This window comes from Podarcis gaigeae, assembly GCF_964106915.1.
Source record: "Podarcis gaigeae genome assembly, chromosome: 2".
Lineage (NCBI taxonomy): Eukaryota > Metazoa > Chordata > Lepidosauria > Squamata > Lacertidae > Podarcis > Podarcis gaigeae.
Genome location: NC_139679.1, coordinates 107,727,695 through 107,746,164, shown reverse-complemented (window position 1 = coordinate 107,746,164; position 18,470 = coordinate 107,727,695). Strand labels below are relative to the sequence as shown.

Below are 18,470 nucleotides of genomic sequence, written 5' to 3'. Positions count from 1 at the left end.
TACCTCTGGTTAAGTACTTAATTTGTTCCGGAGGTCCGTTCTGAACCTGAAACTGTTCTTAACCTGAAGCACCACTTTAGCTAATGGGGCCTACCGCTGCCGCCGGAGCACAATTTCTGTTCTCATCCTGAAGCAAAGTTCTTAACCTGAAGCACTATTTCTGGGTTAGCAGAGTTTGCAACCTGAAGCGTATGTAACCCGAGGTACCACTGTACATCATGGTGCCCCACACTATGATTGGCTTTCTATTTCCCCGCAACGTACCTGCCGAGCATCCCGCATCTTCCCCATGTGCAGTCCACAAGATGCCATTTTCCATCAAGATAAACAGCATTCCAGGCGTGCCTCTTCATGTTCCTTGTTCTGCCGACCAAATACCTACACCGTATCCCTGCAAGACTGAGGGGGAAAGAAAGGTATTCAGGAACACCCTTGTTGCCAAGGGGACTGGCTCCTTTCATTGCTTTTATTTTGTTTTGTTGGACTGGAATGGCCATCCTTCATTTTGTTCCACAACAGAGATAAGGAGAGTGGGATTTTTATGGAGAAAACAGAAGTTCCGCACGAGACCACTACAGTGGTACCTCGGGTTAAGTACTTAATTCGTTCCGGAGGTCCGTACTTAACCTGAAACTGTTCTTAACCTGAAGCACCACTTTAGCTAATGGGGCCTCCTGATGCCGCTGCGCCGCCGGAGCACAATTTCTCTTCTCATCCTGAAGCTGAGTCTGTAACCTGAAGCATATGTAACCCGAGGTACCACTGTATATGCCTTCTTCTAGTCCGGGAATATGCAGTTGTCCCATGTGGTAGGGTTGTTGAGCTTTGGGGAGGGGGGGTAAAGTTGTTCTGCTTTTCTGGGAAAATCTCCAAATAATCAACACTTCCAATATGGGCTGCCATGCAATCAGGTTTCCCCAGACATTTTAAACCAACTTCCCAAAAATTCACCCGGACGCCATTTCTGATGGATGAATGTTGGCAATATCTGGGAAATTCCAAACATATGGAAGCCTACCATACAGCGATCAAGCCTGCAATCTTGGCGTTATCAACACAATGCTGTAACCAACTGAGCTATCAAGTGATACCGTATTTTTTGCTCTATAAGACTCACTTTTTCCCTCCTAAAAAGTAAGGGGAAATGTGTGTGCGTCTTATGGAGCGAATGCAGGCTGCGCAGCTATCCCAGAAGCCAGAACAGCAAGAGGTATTGCTGTTTTCACTGCGCAGCGATCCCTCTTGCTGTTCTGGCTTCTGAGATTCAGAATATATTTTTTCTTGTTTTCCTCCTCCAAAAACTAGGTGCATCTTGTGGTCTGGTGCGTCTTATAGAGCGAAAAATACGGTATATCAAAGTTTGCTTCAGGAGCATTCATAGTTTGGTGCTGGGGTGGGGAACCTGTGGCTCTGCAGATCTCCCATCGTCCCTGCCAAATAACAGCTGTTTGCCATGATGGCTGAGGCCGAAAGAGTTACCTGCACATCTTTGCAAAGAGTAGAGAATATCCAGAACAAATAGTTTTTCCTGACCGAAGGACATCGGCTGGCTTTAAAGCCAGCTTCTCTCTGTCACGGCAGCCTTCCTCATCATATTCTGGAGAAATAAAGACATTTGTGAAATGTCACCCCAAAGTTTGCAACGCACAATGAAAAAGGGGCTGCAACAGTCACAATTGGTGTGGCAGGGACACCAGGTTTTCAAAAACAGCTGAAGCAACGTAGTCCAGGCGGGGAGTTATTGAAAAGCTATTGCATTGTGTCTTCATCTATCTGCACGCAATACCTTTAAAGCACATCTGAAGCACATTCTTTCCCTCAAAGCATTCTGGGCACTATAGTTTACCCCTCACAGAGTTACAATTCCCAGCAAACCACAGTGCCCATCATTCTTTTGAGGGGAAAGAATGTGCTTTGAATGTGCTTTAAAGGCATGGTGTATACAAGCCTAACTGCAGATTATCCAAATAAAAGAAGAAGCAGCCACCAACACACAGCTTTGCTGCTTGTGTTGTAGAGCGCTGACTTTTATCTACAGTTAGGTAAAGGATGGGGACTTGTGGGCAGTTGTCCGAGGCAAAAGAACGCTAGAATGCAAAAAGCGGCACCTCCACCTACCAATATGATGGCAAATCCACACCCAAAAGGCTCGGACTTTCTCCAGGTCACTGTGGGCTTTTTGGAGCAAGACACTCACCAGGTTTCCCACAGTATCCTTGACATCCACCTGTTTCACAAAAGGGAAATAGATTTGGTAGCAGTTAATATGGAGGAGCGGTACCCAGTTCCTTCCTTCTACCTAAGGCTGCCACTTGTTTAAAGAAAATTTAGGGTGCAATTGTACAGGCACTTACAAGACGCTCGGTGCTATTGAATTCACTGGAGCTTCCTTCTGAGTCAAAATGTGCAGGATTGCACAGACGATTAAGTGTATGTGTTTGAGCTGAACAATCAATCAATCAGTTATTAAATTTGCCAAAAACTTACTCCTCGGTAAAAATAGTTCTGAAGGGAGAAGCATGATTAACCTTTCAATTTTCCAGTGTGCATACAGTGTCCACAAATTTCAGCTGTGATCCAAATCCCCTTTGTGATGTCTGGGTTGTGCATGTGTTGGATTAGCCCTGTGTATCTGAAGAAGTGTGCATGCACACGAAAGCTCATACCAAGAACTAACTTAGTTGGTCTTTAAGGTGCTACTGGAAGGAATTTTTTTTGTTTGGATTAGCCCTGTCAGCTTCCGCTGGTGGAGGGGTGCGCAACTCCCCATTCTACCTGTGGGTGGGCAATGGCATACATGGGGGGGGGGCATTTGTGGGGCAAGGAGGGTGAGAGGCTGAGGCAGACCTGGCTCAGAGCCGGATTCAGGTTTGATGAGGCCCTAAGCTACTGAAGGTAATGGGGCCCTTTATATGTCCAGCTGTCCTTTGTCAACAACAAATTGTCACTGTTTTTTGTGTTGAATATATGCTATAGGGTCATTTATGGACCTAATGGGTATCTAAAGCCATTTGCACATGTTGTCATGCAACCAGTCCATGCAGAATGTAGGTACAGTGGTACCTCGGGTTAAGTACTTAATTTGTTCCAGAGGTCCGTTCTTAACCTGAAGCACCACTTTAGCTAATGGGGCCTCCTGCTGCTGCCGCGCCGCCAGAGCACGATTTCTGTTCTCATCCTGAAGCAAAGTTCTTAACCCGAGGTACTATTTCTGGGTTAGCGGAGTCTGTAACCTGAAGTGTATGTAACCTGAAGCGTCTGTAACCCAAGGTACCACTGTACCCTATATATAGAAATGAGCAAACCAGTGATATTTGAGGAAGCGGGCTAGCAGTTGGGGCCCATTATTTGCATCATAGGAGCCTACACAACACAAAACACTGTTGCTGAATGTAGGATTTATTTTGTTTTTTTATCTTATACTTTGGAAATGTATATCCAGGTGTGTGTTTTTTTCCTTTTAATTTTTTTGGTAGCCCCTAAGAGAGTGGGGCCCTAAGCTATAGCTTGTTTAGCTTATATGTAAATCCAGCACTGCCCTGGCTACTGCTCTTGGAACCTGGCAGGATTGGGGAATCAGCACTGAGTCACAACAACGGTTGTTGATTCTCACCTGACTTTTGAGTCTTTTTTCAGCCAGAACTCACAGGAATTCAGCTCCAGCACTTCTCAAGTGGGTGCCATCAGTGGCGTAGCGTGGGGGGTGCAGGGGGGCTGGGCGCACCGGGCGCAACATCTGGGGGGGCGCACTCACAGCTCTCTGCCTCTACCTGGCTCACTCACTCTCTCTCACTGCAGTGCCCCGGGTGGTGACAACCCATGCTACGCCACTGGGTGCCATTGTCATTTTAAGAGAACAAGGAAGGTGCTCGTGGTAAATTCTGGCACCTCTTTTTCTAGAAAAATAGCACTGGTTATCACCTTAATGTTAAAAGAAAAGCAGCTGCCAAAGCAATGTTATTGCCAAATATCTAAGTACAGTGGTATCTTGGGTTAAGTACTTAATTCGTTCCGGAGGTCTGTTCTTAACCTGAAACTGTTCTTAACCTGAAGCACCATTTTAGCTAATGGGGCCTCCCGCTGCTGCTGCACTGCCAGAGCATGATTTCCGTTCTCATTCTGAGGTAAATTTCTTAACTTGATGTACTATTTCTGGGTTAGTGGAGTCTGTAACCTGAAGCGTATGAAACCTGAGCTACCACTGTATAACTGCGTACTCCACACCATATTGTACTATTAATGCACAAGCCCCACCCTCAAATAATCCTGTGAACCATAGTTAAGGGGTGCTGCGAATCTTAGCTCTATGAGGGATAAACAACAGTTGTGGTATTCGGGGGGGAGGGCAGTATTTGGAGCCTTCGTGAAGAGACACTTTTTATATTAACCATGCAGAAAATGGGAGCACCGTATTGTGACTTACGAAGTTTGTTATTCGACGTGGACAAAATAAGTTGCCTTCTATCAGGAGTGTCTACCTGAAAGTACTCTCAAATTCCAAATGCCCATTGAAAACCTGAGCATCCTAGCAGATTATTTGCTGGACTCTTATTCTACACTGAACATATCACAATAAAAGAAAGCAAACCTTCTGTGCGTAGGCATCCAGTTCCTTAAACTCTGCAAAGTCTATCGGCATTGATTTCTTATCACGTTCAACCCATGGACAAAGTATGAACAAACATGAAATATTCAGTCGAGAAAGTCCTACAAGTCCAGCAGAAAAAGGGAAGAAGTGAGAGAAGGAGACAGTGAGACAGTGCTGGAGCAAACAGGATTTTGATCTAACAAGAGTCCAATCGTACCTTGGAACCCAAACGCCTTGCGAGTCGAACATTTTGGCTCCTGAACACCACAAACCCAGAAGTGAGTGTTCTGGTTTGTGAATGTTCTTTGGAACCCGGACGTCTGAGGCGACTTCTGTGACTTCCGATTGGCTGCAGGACCTTCCTGCAGCCAATCGGAAGCCGGGCCTTTGTTTCCGAACGTTTTGGAAGTCGAACGGACTTCCGGAACGGATTCCGTTCAACTTCCAAGGTACCGCTTTACTCCTGGACACATGTAGACAGAACTTGCGGCATGGTTTTCGCATCCTCCTGCAATAGTTGCTACCTCTTTAGGGAAGCTCCACCCCAGCACCCCCCTCCAATATCCATTCATCTGAACATAAACTGTAGGCTTATTTTCAGAATGATAATGGCAACGTAACAAGTGATGGAAACTGGGCTAATAGGTGGGGGGGGGAACTGTCCCCATTCCCCTAACACCGGTGATAGGACAGAGTCCTGCAGCACACCAGAGGACAGCAGGCTAACTTTGATATACAGCAAGTTTGTGGGGTCTTTGGGCCTCCAGATGCTACTGAACCACAAGTCCCATAATCCTTTGCCCCTGGCTTTGCTTGCTGGTGCTGATGGGAATTGCCGCCCAACAATATCTGGAGGGCCCAAAGTTCCCTACATTTGAAATACAGGCCAATGGCCACATATAACCATAACAAAGGAGATTCTGACTAAACATCAGGAATAACACTCTGATGGCAATATCTGTTCAGCAGTGGAACGGACTCCCTCAGAAAGTCCTCCTTCCTCAGAGGTTTTTAAGCAGAGTTGGATGGTCCTCTGTCGTGGATGGTTTAGTTGAGATTCCTGCCGTTGCAGGGGGTTGGACTAGATGACCCTCAGGTCCCCTTCCAATTCTACAATTCTGTGGTTCTGCAAAAGAACTGATATTTACGATTCAGATTTTCTGGAGGCTGCGTTGATCCTTGTTCTTCTCCCATCTTGGAAACCTACAGAATGGGGATGAGATAATAGATGTACATTAAAGCATATATTAACAGGGACGCGGGTGGCGCTGTGGGTTAAACCACAGAGCCTAGGGCTTGCCCATCAGAAGGTCGGCGGTTCGAATCCCCGCGACGGGGTGAGCTCCCGTTGCTCGGTCCCTGCTCCTGCCAACCTAGCAGTTCGAAAGCACACCAGTGCAAGTAGATAAATAGGTACCACTCCGGCAGGAAGGTAAATGGCGTTTCTGTGCACTGCTCTGATTCGCCAGAAGCGGCTTAGTCATGCTGGCCACATGACCCGGAAGCTGTACGCCGGCTCCCTCGGCCAATAAAGCGAGATGAGCGCCGCAACCCCAGAGTCGGCCACAACTGGACCTAATGGTCAGGGGTCCCTTTACCTTACTAAAGCATATATTGGCCATGCTGACTGGGACTCACGGCGGAACAATCTCTGTATAGCTACACATTCCCCATCCCCAATATGTTGCTCTTACACCAGTGTAACATTCATAACTGCCCTTAATTTCTTTATTTTATTTATTTCATAAGACTTTTAACTGATGCTTCAGGGAAACCTTGCAGCTCAGTTGGTTAGAGCGTCGTGCTGATGGCACCAAGGTCACAGGTCCGATCCACATACGCGACAGCTGCATATTCTTGCACTGTAGAGGGTTGGACTCTGCAGTTCTATGATTCTATACATGGGCTCACATCCAGCATCCACATTCACTGAGGGGGAAACAGCGCCTCTTGAAGCACATCCCATGTATGTATCTGCGATATAGTTAGGAAAGCTGTTTGCCTGTCTGTCTGTGTGTTCTCTATGCATTCAGATGCATTCAGCCACTGTCTGGTGCAGGGTGGATAAAATTCAATGATATTTAAAAAAAATTAAATTGGGTTTTTTATTTAAATCGGATTTTTAAAATAAAATGCTTTTGGAGGAAAAATCTTTCTAAAGATAGTTTTCTATTTAAATTACATTACAGTGGTACCTTGGGTTAAGAACTTAATTCGTTCTGGAGGTCCGTTCTTTACCTGAAACTATTCTTAACCTGAGGTATCACTTTAGCTAATGGCGCCTCCTGCTGCCGCCACGATGCAACTGCACAATTTCTGTTCCCCTCCTGAAGCAAAGTTCTTAGCCCGAGGGACTATTTCTGGGTTAGCGGAGTCTGTAACCTGAAGCGTCTGTAACCCGAGGTACCACTGCATAGTCCAAAGGCTATTCATCAGGAAATAGGGATTTATTTTAAGATTTTCATGTGTGCTAAAACTCAGTCTAAGTTTTTTCTTTTTAATCGTTTAACCACATCTGTTAACAAACATAGATACATATGCTATAATGTTATTGTTTTAGTTAAATTGTTTAAATTCTTATTAAAGAAATGATTTTTTTCTCCTTCCAATAAAGTACAGCAGAAAAGTTATCCAAATATAAACAATAATTTCATAATTACCTGTCTTTGTATTTCTAATAGTACAGTAGTACCTCAGGTTAAGTACTTAATTTGTTCTGGAGGTCGGTTCTTAACCTGAAACTGTTCTTAACCTGAAGCACCACTTTAGCTAATGGGGCCTCCTGCTGCCGCCGCGCCACCAGAGCACAATTTCTATTCTTATCTTGAAGCAAAGTTCTTAACCTGAAGCACTATTTCTGGGTTAGCGGAGTCTGTAACCTGAAGCGTATATAACCTGAAGCATATGTAACCCGAGGTACCACTGTATAACCAAATCACTAATTTTTGATATAACTGTAAAAACTACTCTGGAAATTTATTACTCCAAAAATGAAACCTTCATCTGGTTGTAAATGTTAAGATTATACCAGCAAGAATGAGTCTTTCTATATATTAAAAAAATGATTTAAATCATCATCATCAATCATTATCATCATCAATCTTTATTATGGTCCAGAGACCCAACAAATCATTACAAAGCAATACACAATTCATACAGCCTACCTCCAGGCTAAACAAGCATTTTGTTTAGAATATAGGGATCTTTTGTTCTTGCAACCACCGATAAAAACTTTGCCACTGCTAATGTTCTAGCATTTGTCCGTTCTTCCAGTAGGAACCTGACATAGTGAGCCTCTGGTTTTAAATCAAGTCTTACTGACTAGTGATTTAAATCATGATTTAAATCAAATCCACCCTGGTCTGGTGTCTACTGTAGCTTAGCAAAAAAAAAAAAAAAGCCTGCAAGTTACTAGCCCTCAACATTTCACTTGCTCACGCTGACCTCATGAAATAGAGAGGTGTGCTAAATTGTTGCTCTGTGTTACCTCCAGGGATGGTTCTTGGAACGAGCTCCTGCCTGCTGACTATCTTAGAATTCCAGCCCGCAAAACTTAGCAGTTCCCAATCATAAGACAGTTCCTGGACCCAGCTGGTTCTTTCTTTTCCCAAACCCTCTTTCTAAGAAACAGGAACGAATGAAAGATGCTCTGCTTACCTCTTCGTAGTAGATGCTCAGCGGAGACGTCCAGGTGATTGTTTTTCAACTCCGGAGAAAAAGCACCAACGCAGCAGGACGAACAGTTCAGTGCTTCCAGCTGGGAATGAAGAGCGAAAGTGAAGAGAGGAGGGAGGAGCGTGGCTTGATCTCAGCTTACCATCACCACCAACCCCTCCTTGAGACCTTGGCCTTGGAGGATAAGCGTTCGCAGCAAATGCACCCATGAAGTCCAAACAGAAGGTGTTTGAGCAGAGCAGCGCTGGAGTGCGGCCAAGTTCCCTGCGGGGGGGAACCACAGATACAGCAAGTGTCTCCATCCTGGCTCAAAGCCCCCCAAAGCCCTCTCCTCCCTGAATATGTCTCATCCTCTTTTAAAGTCATCCAAATTGGTGGCTCCTGTGGGAGCAAGTTCCATAGTAAACTGTACGCTGCATAAATAAGAATTTTCTTTTATGTGTCCCAAATCTTCCAACAGAATCTTCTGTTAACTTTGAATCCTTCTTCCAGCTTTGATGGTGTTCACAAGTTGTTGTGTTATGAGAGGGGCAGAAAAGCTTTCCTCAATCCGCTTTTCTGCATTGCCAGGCATAATATTATAAGCTTCTCCCAGATCGATTGTTGTCGTTCATAGACTCCACTCACGTGTCCTTGTTTTCTTTTTACATAAGGGGGTGGGGGGTATGCAGGGCCGGATTTAGGTTTGATGAGGCCCTAAAGCTACTGAAGGAAATGGGGCCCTTTATATGTCCAGCTGTCCTTTGTCAACAACAAATTGCCGCTGTTTTTTGTGTTGAATAAATGCTATACAGTGGTACCTCGGGTTACATACGCTTCAGGTTACATACGCTTCAGGTTACACACTCCGCTAACCCAGAAATAGTGTTTCAGGTTATGAACTTTGCTTCAGGATAAGAACAGAAATCGGGCTCCGGCGGTGTGGCAGCAGCAGGAGGCCCCATTAGTTAAAGTGGTGCTTCAGGTTAAGAACAGATTCAGGTTAAGAACGGACCTCCAGAACAAATTAAGTACTTAACCTGAGGTACCACTGTATGGTAATTTATGAACCTAATAGGTATCTAAAGCCATCTGCACATAACAAATAGGAGCCTACACAACACAAAACACTGTTGCTGTCTGCTGGTTTTATTTCATTTGTTTTTTATCTTATATTTTGGAAATGTACATCCAGCTTTTTTTCCTTTAAATTTTTTTGGGGGGCCCCAAACTCTAGTTTGTTTAGCTTTGTTGTAAACAAAATCTGCCCTTCTTCCCTTATGGGGTATCCAAGAACCCATATAGAGTCCTTACGTGGGTTCCCTATCTGAGAATATTGAGAAACAAAGCAGCTAGTAAGCCTAATCTTTATTGATCTCTTCCAGCAGGGTACTCCCCTCACACACAGGAAAGGAGGAGGACCCCAAACAAAGGTGTGCCTGCCCGCTGGAGCGGTACCTATTTATCTACTTGCACTTTGACGTGCTTTCAAGCTGCTAGGTTGGCAGGAGCAACGGGAGCTCACCCTGTCGCAGGGATTTGAACCGCCAACCTTCTGATCGGCAAGTCCTAGGCTCTGTGGTTTAACCCACAGCGCCACTTGCATCCTATATACAGTGGTACCTCGGGTTAAGTACTTCATTCGTTCCGGAGGTCCGTTCTTAACCTGAAACTGTTCTTAACCTGAAGCACCACTTTAGCTAATGGGGCCTCCTGCTGCCACTGCACCACCGGAGCACGATTTCTGTTCTCATCCTAAAGCAAAGTTCTTAACCCGAGGTACTATTTCTGGGTTAGTGGAGTCTGTAACCTGAAGCGTATGTAACCTGAAGCGTCTGTAACCCGAGGTACCACTGTATATGTGTAAATAAACTATGGTTACCGGACGTCCCCGTTTCCCGGGGACGGTCCCGAGATTTACAAATCTGTCCCCGGACAAAATCCGTCCCCGGAATGTCCCCGGATTTCATTTAATGTCCCCGGATTTATATTTTAAGTGTTGTAGATTTATTAGTAGGGAATGAATGTTGCGTGATTGGTTCAACGGCACAAGACGCATCATATGGGGACTTCCGGTGAGGCGAAATGGCGGGGCACGGCAGCAGGCAGCTCCTGAAGCCAGCCAGAGCCAACTGCGCTACCAGGCTGGCTGCAGGGTGCTGAGACTGTCGCTGCCACTGCCAAGGGGGAACCGGGGACGCCCAGCGCGTCAACTGGGGGAACTGCTGACTCCCGTCCATGACCCAAATTGAGCCGGGAGCGAGAGCGCCTGGCCACCCAGCTGACTGCCACGTGGCGCTCTAGGGCCAGGAAGAACCCCGGAGCCGATGCAGGGAGAAGAAGGAGAGGAGAAGGAGAAGGAAGAGAGAGAAAGAGGAAGGAGAAAAAAGAGGGGAGCCCCGACCTTGTTGCACCGCTGCCACCGCCACTGACGAAGAGAGGTAGGAGTGCACTGGGAGGGCAAGGACACGTGGCCGAGCCCAGGCCTGACCCGAGGCTACTCCACGGTGGCTAGTGCTCCAAGAGAGCAGGCCAGGGCCCAGAGGAAGGCTGTGCGACAGAGGAGACCACAGAAGAGAAGACATTACTTCTTCTTTTCTTTTTAATAATTTTTTAATTCTTTGAAAAAAATCTGGTAACCTTAAAATAAACCATGAATCATTAAGGCACCGCACTCTTCACTGTCCCTCATTCCAAGGAAACCCAAACCCTGGATAAGCACCTGGAACCCCTGGAATTCTGTGCCGCTCAGAGATTGGGGTGCCGTGCAACAGTACTTTGGGGGACACCATGACTGTTTAAAGTGGTATAAAGGTAAAGGTAAAGGGACCCCTGACCATTAGGTCCAGTCGTGGCCGACTCTGGGGTTGCGGTGCTCGTCTCGCTTTATTGGACGAGGGAGCTGGCGTACAGCTTCCGGTTCATGTGGCCAGCATGACTAAGCCGCTTCTGGCGAACCAGAGCAGCGCACAGAAACGCCGTTTACCTTCCCACTGGAGTGGTACCTATTTATCTACTTGCACTTTGACGTGCTTTCGAACTGCTAGGTTGGCAGGAGCAGGGACTGAGCAACGGGAGCTCACCCCGTCGCGGGGATTCGAACCGCTGACCTTCTGATCAGGAAGTCCTAGGCTCTGTGGTTTAACCCACAGCGCCACCCGCGTCCCTAAAGTGGTATAACACTGCTTTAAATGTATAGTCCAGGTGGGGCCCAGCTTTTACTCAGAGCAGATCCGTTGAAATGAATGAGCATGGCTAAATAGGGTCTTACCGATTTCAACAGGTCTACTCTGAGTAAAACTTAGTTGACTACTACAGATTATCTCCAGATATTATGGGTTGGAGCCAAGACTCCACTCTTGAGCTTGTTCTTGTGGTCACCTTCATTCTTATTCATGGATGTGTGGTTAACCTGTTGTACTGAGTCTGCAAAAGAGCCTTACTGAAGAAGTTAACGAAGCCCGTTTAGCAAACATGTATGGAAACTTGTTAATCGGTTCAGCGTTCAAGTCATTAGGTTAATTAAACAAAACAGGATAATTGGGAAAGGGGGCTGTAGCTATGAATATTGGGGGTGGAAAACGGCGTAAAACTCGATGGCAGAACAAATGATGCCGTGCTTTAAAATTAGAGGGTGTTCTACTAGGGTGTCAGAAATTACAGGGTGCCCCTTCTGGGAACTGTGATGGCAATTAAGGCATCTTCTGAGAATCTGTACTAGAGGACAGAAAACAATCCCAAGGTTGCAGCATTTCGTGGAAGATAATAGCGAGCCATCTGCTGGCATCACGAACATCACAAGGACGGCCTTGTCAGCTTCTCTTCCCTGTAACTCCATGATCCTGTCCTTCTCTCACAATATCCTGCCTTTCTTTAGCTAGCATGAATGAAGGCAATGCAAATGGGCTGTAAAATGTTGGGAGGTCCACAGAATTTCCAGGTTTTGATGGCACATGTACCCACAACACAGCAGCGGGGAAAGCTATTTATTTAGAGGCCACAATTGATGGTGCGTCAGCCATAACTGGGTGGTCCTGAAAGGACCAAAGGGAAGTAACCCCTTTGGTTTTCTCCTGTTATGAGAATTATAAGGTCTAAGATATAAAATAAACGTACCAAGCAAACACATACATAAATACATAAACCGCATGTCTGAAACAGTATAGTCATACCTCAGATTGAAGTTGCTTCAGTTTGAGCGCTTTCGGGTTGCACTCCGTGGCGACCCGGAAGTAACGGAACACGTTACAGTGGTACCTTGGGTTACATACGCTTCAGGTTACAGACTCCGCTAACCCAGAAATAGTGCTTCAGGTTAAGAACTTTGCTTCAGGATGAGAAGAGAAATTGTGTTCCGGCGGCACGGCAGCAGCAGGAGGCCCCATTAGCTAAAGTGGTGCTTCAGGTTAAGAACAGTTTCAGGTTAAGAACGGACCTCCGGAACGAATTAAGTACTTAACCCGAGGTACCACTGTACTTCCGGGTTTCGCCGCTCATGCATGCACAGACGGTCAAAATGACATCATGCACATGCGCAGAAGTGGCGAATCGCGACCCGCGCACATGCAGACGTGAGTTGCGTTTACTTCAGGATGCGAACGGGCTCCGAAACGGATCCAGTTCATATCCAGAGGTACCACTGTACAGGAAAAAGTCCTGAAACCATTTTGTCTCTCCCAAATGACCTCAAATATTTCTCTGTAAGGTTTAAGGAAATGGGGAGCATCCCCATTGTCTCTTTGCTTACAAATCCTGTCTTTGGGGGAAATTTAAGATATGAATAGGGTGAGCCTGTGATCTGTGACCTGGATTCAGAAACTGAGTAGTTATCATAACAAAAGAGTGGCCAGGATGCCCAGGTAATCCAGTCAGGTAACCTGGCATATAAAAACAACGCACTCAGATTTCTGTTGTAGTCCGCCTCTTCTCTGATGTATGTATGATGTATGGAGGGGTGGTCTTGGGCTACAGGGCAGGCAGTTCAAAAGTCTATATAAGGGCATGCACACATGGTTCGGGGTCCCTCCTGCCCCCAGCGTGTGGTTTGTGAGCACCCTGTTGCAACAGTTAAGAAAGATCAGGCTTACTAGCTGTTTTGCTTCTCAATATTCTCTGGTTGGCCTCTGTTCTTTTCTCCTGCCAATAGAGAACCTACAAAAGGATTCTATATGGGCTCTTGGGTACCCCATAAGGGAAAAGGCCAGGAAGAAGGCACTTCTCGTGGGTTGTAGACAGATTTGCTCCTAGGTGATAGACAGCGGTGAAAGAGAGAGAAAGAAAAAAATGAATCTCTCTTCCAAGTGAGAGTTGGAATGCTGAAGAGAGCCTAAACGCAATTCACGAGCACGTGTCCAGAATGATTGGTGGGTATTTTGTGACTGTGCTATTTTGTATTGCCTTGAGTGATTTCTTGTATCTGTTGTACTTTTGTTGTACAGTGGTACCTCGGTTTACGAACTTAATCCATTCCAGAAGTCCGTTCTTAAACCGAAACCATTCTTAAACCAAGGCGCACTTTCCCTAATGAGGCCTCCCGTTGCCGGTGCCCTTCCACCGTTCAGATTCCGTTCTTAGACTGAGGTAAAGTTTGCAAACCGGGACACTACTTACAGTTTTGCGGAGTTCGTAAACCAAATCATTCTTGAACAAGACTGTTCTTAAACCGAGGTACCACTGTACAGTCAAACCTCAGTTCCCAAACGCCTCCATTTTGGAATGTTTCGGCTCCCGAATGCTGAAAACCCAGAAGTGTTCCAATTTCTGAACATTTTTTGGAAGCCGAACATCCGACATGGCTTCCGCTTGAGTGCATTAAGCTCCTGCAGCCAATTGGAAGCCGAGCCTCGGTTGTTGAACATTTCAGAAGCTGAACGGGCTTCTGGAATGGATTACGTTTGACAACCAAGGTTTGACTGTATACTTCTTTTCTGTTGGTATGCTCTTCACCGCTTCAGGGGACTTTGGACCTAAAAGCAATATATAAATAAACCCAAACCGCAATATGGTTATCATCTGAACAAACTCAGGCGACAGACGCTGCCTTTTTTTTCTTAATCTGCTTATCCTGAATTTTTTATTCTGCAGGGATGGGGACTATGCAGGCCTGCAGTTGTGGTTAGGTTCCAAATCCCCAGCCATAAGAGGACCATAAGATTCCCATTTCTGCTGTGTGCCAAAATCCTTCATTCAGCCAATAATGCTACCGATCTCACGAGTTACGCATGCTTTTGCGGAAAGAACAATCTCCACTGAATTCAGCCTTTACCCACATCTTCATTTCTGAGTTCACAGATTCCATTCAATGAGGAAAATTTTGAGTGACTCTACCTGACCCTAATCACATTCCTGCCCCTGTTTTATTATTATTATAATAACTGGATCAAAGGCATACATTTATTTTACTAGGGCAGGTTCTCTCGGAATATGCACACTTTCCTGTTACACAGAATTCTTCGGCACTGAGAGCAACGGGTAAAGGTTGTTCACCCATGGTTAATTTGGGGGGGTAATTAGTGTCCACGCTTAAGCCTGCTGGGAAGCGCTGCCATTCTTACATGAAGTCGCGTTTGCGGATACCCCAAGAACCATCTGTACATGCTCAGAGGCACCTATTTTCCCTTCGCAACTTGCCAGACTCAACACTGGCATAGAAAGGTAAGTTGGAGAACTTTGAGACATGGGCTAGATTAAGGCCCAGATGCCACATCTGCTTGGCCTGCTGAATAATAATATTTATTCATTCATTCATTCATTCCCCACCCACCTGGCTGGGTTGCCCCAGCCACTCTGGGCAGCTTCCAGCAAAATATTAAAATACAATAATTCATCAAATATTAAAAGCTTCCCTAAACAGGGCTGCCTTCAGATGTCTTCTATAAGTCAGATAGTTGGATCCCAGGTTGAAATCCCAATGGCATCTTCAGGTAGAGATGGAACAAACCTTGGAGGGCCACTGCCAGTCAATGTAAAAATAAAATAAAGATAAAAACTTCGTATAAGACAATCATTGGTCTATGCTGGTGGAAAGAGTTGTCTGTGATGCTGTCGGGTGGGGACAAATGGTTTTTCCCAACTGTGTGACCACTAGAGGTCTCTGGTTACTGATGATGGAAGGGAAAGGGGGGGAGACCACTCTCTATGTCCCCCGCCTCTCTCTCTTCTTTTCCCTTGACCAGGATATCCAGAATTGAACTTCCTGAGTCAAGAAGTCCCCCACCTTTCTATGTCCGCTTCAAGAAGTGACTTTTGCTGGAGAGATCCCGAAGTGGGTGTGAGGAGGGAAGTTGCAAAACTAGGGTTTCTCTCAAATGTGCTCTGAACTGCGTAGGAAAGGCTGTAAGGGATCTGGGGCTAAGCAAGCGAATGAATATCAGGGCTCTTCTCTTCTATCATACAGCTGTTTGCCCTGCCTGCTGAAATGGTCCTGGGGCTCAGAGTCTCCCTGTTTGCCGTTGCAGGTTGGGGAACAGCAGCAGAAGAAGAAGTGGCTGAGATAGCAAATGATAAAGGGGAATAAGGAGGTAAGAAGAGCAACGCTGGATCAGGCCAGTGGCTTGTCTAATCCAGCATCCTGCTCTCCCAGTGGCCAACCAGATTCCGGAGGGGATGCTGCAAGCAGGACCTGAAGGCAAGGGAACTCTCTCCTGGTGTAGCGATAAAACCACTAGCGCATTTGCAACGCTAAGCAGGGTCTGGTATGGTTTCAAACACGATGGGGGACCGCGTGTTGAGATTTCTGCATTGCCAGGGGTTAGACTGGATGACACTCAGGGTCCTTTCCAACTTCCAATTCCTGCGATATGCAGCCACCGGAATTCAGAGCTATGCTTTCGGATTAATGTAACCATTGGTAGTCTTCTCCTCCATGAGTCCTCAAGGGAAGCGACAGGAAAGGAAGCTCTCTTTAAAAAAAAAACTTACTTAGGAAGGAGAGACTGTCCCTGCTGAACCTTAGGCTAAACCCCTTATGCCTTGCAAGCCCTGTATTATGGCGGGAAAAGGGGGGGTGATTGCAGGGCCTAGTAGCAGATAGAAACAGATAGTGAGAGGCGAACGCAACTGTGATCTGTCACATCCGCCAGAGGCTTCCCTCCTGGCTGGCTTGGCAAGGAGTGGTGCCGAGGCTCCCAACAGCATCCTCTAGCTTTCCCCACCCTCAGACTGACGAGGTGCGGCGCTGGGGCTCCCAGGTATGTAACCTGAAGCATATGTAACCTGAGGTAAAGGTAAAAGGTAAAGGTACCCCTGCCCGTACGGGCCAGTCTTGACAGACTCTGGGGTTGTGCGCCCATCTCACTCAAGAGGCCAGGGGCCAGCGCTGTCCGGAGACACTTCCGGGTCACGTGGCCAGCATGACATCGCTGCTCTGGCGAGCCAGAGCCGCACACGGAAACGCCGTTTACCTTCCCGCTGGTAAGCGGTCCCTATTTATCTACTTGCACCCGGAGGTGCTTTCGAACTGCTAGGTTGGCAGGCGCTGGGACCGAGCAGCGGGAGCGCACCCCGCCGCAGGGATTCGAACCGCCGACCTTTCAATCGGCAAGTCCTAGGCGCTGAGGCTTTAACCCACAGCGCCACCTGCGTCTCTGAGGTACCACTGTACAAAAGAAAACCTGTCTAGTGTTTGGGTGGGGAAAATAAATAACTTGGACCTTAGAGCTGAGTGTGTGTACCCACATGCATGTTTTCTATTATCATTCTTTGCAGAAGGATCCATGTACAGTGGTACCTCGAGTTACAGAGGCTTCAGGTTACAGAAGCTTCAGGTTACAGACTCCGCTAACCCAGAAATAGTTCCTCAGGTTAAGAACTTTACCTCAGGATGAGAACAGAAATTGCGCGGCGCCGCCACAGCAGCAGCAGGAGGCCTCATTAGCTAAAGTGGTGTCTCAGGTTAAGAACAGTTTCAGGTTAAGAAAGGACCTCTGGAACAAATTAAGTTCTTAACCCGAGGTACCACCGTATTTCTCTCCAGTTCCAAGTGCTGTAGCCACATCCATTTCCAGCAACATTCTGGCCACAGAAAGCAAAAAGCCACGAAATCTCGCTTCTGAAGGATGTGAGCGAGAAGTGGGCTAGTATAGGCAGCTTGTTCACTCCTCCCTTTGCGTGAGCAGGTCAGCAAATCAGAAATGGATTTCTCTGTTACATCGAAACCCAGAGTTCTGGTTTCTTACTCCCAAGTGAGCCAGGATTCATAAGCCGATGGCAAAGTCCGGTCTAAATCTGGCTGATGATCCCTAAGACTGTAAGTGTGTTATATCAGGCCAGGGGCCCATCTGGCCTGCCTTTGGGAAGTGTGTAAACAGGACTTGAGAGCAACATCCCTCTTCCCTCCTGCCATTTCTAGCACCTGGTATTCAGAACAATAGTGAACGTAGACATCAGAATTCAGATTTGGATGCCAGGTGAAGTTAGGTATCCCTTGTTTGTTCACCTGTTTGCTCAAAGGGAGAAGGAAACAGGCCGCGTACACCAGCATCCACATTGTGGTTTATTAATGTCAAGGTTTATGGCTTTCCATTACATTAAAATGAAGCTCCTTTCCCCTATGTAAAGCAAGAATCAGCAAGAATTGCCCTGGGCGAAGGTGCTGGGTTTCTCTGTTATTCAGGACGATACAACTGGGGGCATCTTGCGCTTCCTTTGGGGGACTGTGAAACACTACCATTATCCCATCCTTGTTCCTGTAGTGTCACCCCTCTATTCAGGAGGAGTAGAAATTATTGCTGATATCAGTCTTAATTTGATGTTTTCTGGGAACATCATGGCATCTCATTCCTCCGGGATTTGCTTTGTTGATACCCGCATAAGTCAGGCTTATTGCTCAAACAGCAACTATACCACTATAGATGGTAAGTGCAGGAAAGTCCTGGGCGCAAGAGGTTCTGCGTTCCGTTCAAACACCAAACCATGTCCCTGGAGAAATTGGAGCCTAGGACTTGCCGATCAGAAGGTCGGTGGTTCAAATCCCCACGACGGGGTGAGCTCCCGTTGCTCGGTCCCTGCTCCTGCCAACCTAGCAGTTTAAAAGCACACCAGTGCAAGTAGATAAATAGGTACCGCTCCAGCAGGAATGTAAACAGCGTTTCCGTGCGCTGCTCTGGTTCGCCAGAAGCGGCTTAGTCACGCTGGCCACATGACCCGGAAGCTGTACGCCGGCTCCCCCGGCCAATAAAGTGAGATGAGCACCGCAACCCCAGAGTCGGTCACAACTGGACCTAATGGT

General features: G+C 46.7%; 1 protein-coding gene across 1 annotated transcript in view; it reads right to left on the bottom strand.

Moving 5' to 3' along the window:
• Positions 1-2,859: 2,859 nt before the first annotated feature.
• LOC310837890 (uncharacterized protein) overlaps positions 2,860-18,470 on the bottom strand; it is a 51,764-nt gene continuing 36,153 nt past the window's right edge. Inside the window, exon 3 of the transcript XR_014560640.1 lies at positions 2,860-3,249. The gene's annotated coding sequence lies outside the window, so the exon portion shown is untranslated. The remainder of the gene's footprint in view (positions 3,250-18,470) is intronic.